This window comes from Argopecten irradians, chromosome 2 (genome assembly GCF_041381155.1).
Source record: "Argopecten irradians isolate NY chromosome 2, Ai_NY, whole genome shotgun sequence".
NCBI classification, from domain to species: Eukaryota; Metazoa; Mollusca; class Bivalvia; order Pectinida; family Pectinidae; genus Argopecten; species Argopecten irradians.
The window spans coordinates 50,700,711-50,707,028 of NC_091135.1; the positions used below are offsets into that span (position 1 = coordinate 50,700,711).

Genomic DNA, 6,318 nt, shown 5'->3' on the forward strand with positions numbered 1-6,318 from the left:
GGTAGATTCGCCAAGGGCAAGATGTTATTTATTGTTTACAAATGAATTTGGATATAAGAGTTATCTCGATACTGTAAATATTGAAAAATATAGAAAAGCTCTAACAAAGATTAGAACATCATCACATAGATTGTACATAGAAACAGGTCGGTGGCACAAGCCTAATCCAATTCCAGTCGATTTGAGATATTGTTTTAATTGTGCAAAAATTGAAGATGAATATCATTTTATCTTGGAATGTCCTATTTATGTAGATATTAGATCAAAACTGTTAAAAAAGAAATTTTGGTTGAGGCCTAATATGACTAAATTTATAGATCTCTTGACTTCAGAAAATAGTAGCATTGTTAAAAATTTAGCTATCTTTTTTCACAAGGCAAATGAAGTTAGAAATTCAATATTATTTGATAATTGATATATTTGTTATGTGAATCCTTTCGCTGATTTCTTTTTTTTTTTCTTTTTTTTTGATTTATATATATATATATATATATAGTGTACATCCTTTTTTCCAGAAAAGTCTGTTTACCATTGTCATGTCTGTATTTGTTTTGCACAAAGGCTTTTTAGCCTATTTGCTAAATGAAATAGAGATAAAGATATAATCTGCAAGACATACTTATTCATAGACATTACATACGCTTTGTTAACTTTTTAACCCAAATGGGTATTTTGTCAATTTTAAGTTCTTAGGTTCATAAAGAGGTGAAATGTGCTGTGAACATTTAATACAAGAAATGAATTCAGATTTTCAAATTTGGTCAAAACAAATTTAAAATGCTAACTGAGCAATGGAACACTTTAAAGTTATATGTGCCGTAACTAGTTGTGACGCGAATATAGCAGAGTTATATATATATTAATAAACATTAAAAGTTATGAACTTTTCTTTAATTACGATGCAAATAAGTTACTCGTTTAAAAGTAATTAAATTACAATATTAATAATTCGATTTTTGGCAGTACTGCTAAAAATCATAGGTTCCGCCCACTTAATGTTGTCAGCGCATGCGTGACAAAAGCAACAGACCACAAACAAAAACAATATGGCTTCCCCCCACTTCAAAACGAAAGCGTGGAAGGCCGTCATACCTATAGCCATCTGAGAAGAAGGAAATCAAACTAGAATATCAACAGCAACGCAATGAAAGCAAAGTGGTTATCGGCGAAAACATCTAACGTTGAAATTCGGTGAAAGAAAGAGAATACCTCAAGTTCCACCATGAAGTTAGCAGCTTTCCTCCTCGCCATGTGAGTATCGTTATCGTTAACAGTGACATAGATCCTTGATGACTACAGCAAATATATAACGTGATCATCGCTTTTCGCTCACGTGTATCGATAAGTGTGGATATATATTTACTTTTTGAGTGGAAATGACTCTGACAATGTAGATTGTGTATTAAAACATCGAGTACCAGTGTATTGATAGAGATTGTGGGGCTCGATTAGGGGTAATCTACCGTACAGTGAGCATGGTGATGTCAATAAAGTTTGAATGTGATTGATGTGACACTTTCTTAGATGTAAAATATATACATTGTATAGCCATAGAATGCTTAAATTCTTTAGCGTGTCCCTGTAATAATCACTTCAACTGAATGTCATATATTTTGCTACATGTGTTTCTACATCTTTTTATTTACATTAATACAATATCTATGTACATATTCGATACTTTAGCAGATTTTATTGTACATATGGATAGTGATACGGTTGCCTTCTACCTTCGCGTTAGGGGGAATTTCCCTTTAGCTCAGTCGGTAGAGCGGCAGACCAGTAAGTCAGGGGTCACAGGTTCAGGTCTTGCTGCAGCACACTACTCTCAGCCTGTTACAATACTATATAGTTGTTCATGTACATGTAAGTTTTTTCTAGTGAGACAGGCCCCTGCATCCAATATGATATCAACACCTGACAAAGGGACTACCTTCAGACCACCTTATGTGTCTTTGTATGGTATAAAATTGGAAATTTCATCCGAAGATTCATCAGCACCAATTAATTCATAGCTTAAGGTATATATTGATACTTTTTACCCCCCCCCCCCCCACTTTCTTCGAAACGGGGATATTAATTTGGGTTTGTCAGATTGTCTGTCTGTTACACTTTGTTTCTGTGCAATAACTGTAACAAATGTGAACCAATTTTCTTCAAACTAGGTGACAAGGTTAAATACTTAAAGGGCTCGTCCAAGTTCGATCGCGACTTTCAATGGACCTTATTTAGCGGAGTTATGGCCCTTTGCTTAAATAAAAAAAAAAATCAGTTTTTGCCACTTCGGTACAATAACTGTAATAAATATTAACTGATTTTCTTCAAACTTGGTCACATGGTCAAATGTACCAAGGGCTTGAATGAATTTGCTTAGCACTTTCATCGGACCGTATTTGGCGGAGCTATGGCCCTTTGATTAATGGAAAATGTCATTTCTGTCAGTTTCTGTTCAATAACTCTCACAAATATTACCAAATATTCTTGAAAATTGGGCACCTGGATAAATATTTCAGGGCCTTGCTTAAATTCGATCAGGACTTTGATTAGACCGGACCCTATTTGGCGGAGTAATGGCCATTTGAATAATGAAAAATGCCATTTTCATCTGTTTTTATTCAGTAACTCTCACAAATATTACTTGCTTTTCTCGAAAACTTTGTAACATGGTTTAATGTCTCAGAGCTTTGGCCAAGTTTGATTGACACTTTCATCTAACCCTTTTTGGCAGAGTTATCGGCCTTTGATTAACGAAAGCTGGGATATAAATTCCACGAATTTGCTTGTTTTTACCAAAATCAGAGATTGTGTAAGTCCAGCCTATGTAAAGTACTGATATGACATGTTATCTTAATGTATGAGAAATAAGATTACATCCATTAATTGTTCTGAAAATATATGTAATTCAAAAAATTTTCCATGTTGATTTCAGTGGACCAGTAATATCCGGAGTTCATGAAATACATATATCTGGACCTCCACGTTTAATATCTTCAAAAGGGTTCCTGGAAATTGGTCTGAGTACGAAAACAGAGAAATGAGACAGAATTCGAAAGCGATGAAACACTTGATGTCGATGATAATTCAGATGGAGTGAAAAGGATTGCCAAAAAGACTGGTGATAGCCAATGTAAAAATAATGGGTGCAGAAAACAAGGAACAGCAATATATATATATATACCTGTAGAGGGATTGGACTGGGTCGACCATTGGTGACCAGGTAGCTCGGTCGGTAGAGCACACGGCTATTGTTCGGAGAGTCCCAGGTTCGAATTCAAGTCTGGTCGCTCTCCTGTTACATACCTAAAATTGGTAATCTATTTTTTTCTTTTTCATTCTACTTTCATTCATATGGATTTGGTTTGGTTTGGGTTGTTCTAGTTGAACGCCAGATTAACAGGCAGGTTTGTTGGTGAAGGAAAGCCGGAGTATCCGGAAAAAACAGTCAGTATGTGGAACTGCCCCACATTGAACTACAAATCTACAGTAGGTGGGCTTGTGGTAATATGTTGATATCTTAACCACTCAGCCACTGCGTCGAATTGAAACCATCATGTGGCATATATATACACTATAGTCAAATTATACATCTCACAGATTATTGGACTAGACAAACACCATACAACTTCACTAACTGATCATGAGCACACCACCACTGCTAATCCACTACAATAAAACCATCGATTTGTATATTTTGTTTCAAAATGGTTAATTAGATACCCTCATACATGTATGTATATATACATGTATGTATATATACATAAATAAACATGTATATTTCGTTGTAGAAACACGGTACTGTATATGCTTTTATATTTGTTGCCTGGTAGGCCAAGGCCCGAGTTGTGGTCACCCCACGGTTCAGCACCCTTGACACAAGTTTGATCGATACGTTTGCGTATCTTTTTTCATTGGTCAGTCATCTTTTAAGCCTCAGTCCAATTCTGATTCCAAGGACGACTGCAGGTGGGTTTTTTTCACAGAGATTTTATTTCATTCTGCACTCACCCATCACTCCCCATAAATAACTATAAATATCTAGGATGTGGTTAGCACAAGCTGCTACGTTTTTTATAAGTAGAACATTACACAGCACACCTACTTGTGCAGGATAAAATTTTCTTTAATTTTTTTTTCATATTTATACCTGTATGTTAACTTGAATATTATAACTATATATACATGTACATGTATATAGTGTTGCTATTTTTTCCACTGTAATTAATTCATATACAACACTGTATTTATAATACAGATTCATTATACATGTATTATGTTTATTGGTAATTGCCCTTTCATCCCTTTTTGTATTAGAGTAATATTATAATATATATCTGATCTGAACTGTAACTCAAATTTTATGTAGACATGGGGTGAAAGGGCATTTTTTTGTAAATACAATGTACAGGTTTTGTTGATGTATTAATGGCATAACTTAATATCTTGTCTTTTCATAAATACATTCAGGGGGAGATAATTTTGATGGAATTGCGTAAAACATCAGTTAGCATATGATAATAAATATGTATATATGTAATGCCTCTACTCACATATACATATAATAAAATAAGTCTCCAGACTTACAATGGGGCCGAATTTCCTGCGAATGTACAGTTGTGTGTAGTGTGCTTACTTACACTTATTACCGGTAATTATAATATATACATATAACTCTATAACAGTATAATGCATACAGATGTAACATTTACATGCACTGTACAGTCGGATAAGTCTCCATTTCGTTTTCTACCAGATGAGCATGGAAGTTTATTGTGACTTCGGCATTTGTATACCTCGGTATACTGAGATTTAAATGATTCATAACAGCTTCACTAAATTATATAATAGTTGGTTTGTTTGACAGCTAAAGTTCCCTTATACATTTCGTAAAGAATTACCCCTATTGTGCCCCGCCATTCTTCGTAATTTTTATTCGTGACAATTACAACAAACGACACTATTTATATCCCTCATAGCTGATGCTTATTCTGATAAGTTCACATTACGAAACAAATTGCAACTTTTCTACCGGAAAATCCTATCGAAAGCATACTTTCATTTTGCAGTAAGGTAAACAAAAACAAGCATGGCACTTACGATCGGTATCTATTTTGATGTGTTCCGAATGAACATCACGTGACTTTTCGGTACCTCTCTGTTTCAATATGCATAAGAAGGCGGGGCTAAGCATTTCCCGTACCATTTCTTCGCAGCGTTATAATTACATCTTTAGAATTATTATAGGTAGACTACATGGGGCGAATAATTTAAAAACTAATATTTATCAATTCCATCAAATTTCCAATAAAAAATACTCCGATAAATAAATATATCTCAGTTACGGCACATATAACTTTAAACCAGCACTACGTACTGTACTTTAAACAATTTATTTTCAACGATGGTATCCGTGACATTATTTGTAATTATTTTCCAAATTAAAACAGGACAGTTCTAAAATTATCTACCGAAACCCATTATCATTAATTATACTGCGATGGGATTTCCCTTCATTACGTCTAGATACTGTATTCCAGGACAACATGTATGTAGTGTGGGGATTTTCGAGCAGGAAAAGGGACATTTTTGATTAGTTTGGTGTATAAAAGCCAATGACAAATTATTTTTCAGGAATTAATTAAGTATTGATGTTACTATTTTTTTGTGTATCGCAGCGGATTCTCACAAACGTTTGCAAACAAAATTTATTTCATAACCCTATGAAGTTAAAAAATAGCTACAACAGTGCTTATAATAATTTGTTTCATAGTAATTGATAATGTAAAATACGTTTGAATGTACGATTCAATTGATTTCCCAATGGATTATTTGTTTTTATAAATCAATACGCAACGTCGACGTCTCTATTGTGACGTCATGATAACGTAGGGTTTGCCAATCAGAAAGTCGGATATAGTATGAAAACAAATAAAAATCATTCATTATTCCATGAAGACGGAATTGTAAAGGAATGTGGATAAATTAGAATCTAGTTTTATCATCACGCCTTTTATAGTTTCAGTCAGGTGGACACCTCAATAGTCATACATGTGACGCGAGTCCGTTACCAAAATGCTATTCTGAATTTCCTCGTTTGTATTCTAGTTTACAAACAACATATCTTACAGGTTCACTAAAAATTGCAATATGAGAAACATTAGAATTGAACAGTGCCTTATTAGATGAACAATATGGTAACGTATTCCATTAATATGACCTGTCTTGGGTTAAAGGTCATATTAGATAAAATGTTTTACTTGTACATCTAAGACTCGTTTTATAAAAACTTACATAGGTGGGATAGAACTAAATTGAACATGATGG

At 33.9% G+C, this 6,318-nt stretch overlaps 1 long non-coding RNA gene across 1 annotated transcript; it reads left to right on the forward strand.

Moving 5' to 3' along the window:
- Nucleotides 1–1,051: 1,051 nt before the first annotated feature.
- On the forward strand, nt 1,052–4,647 carry LOC138317015 (uncharacterized). The gene is made up of 3 exons (XR_011207697.1): nt 1,052–1,251; nt 1,879–2,018; nt 2,927–4,647. It is a non-coding gene; the product is annotated as an uncharacterized lncRNA (long non-coding RNA).
- The last annotated feature ends 1,671 nt before the right edge of the window (nt 4,648–6,318 follow it).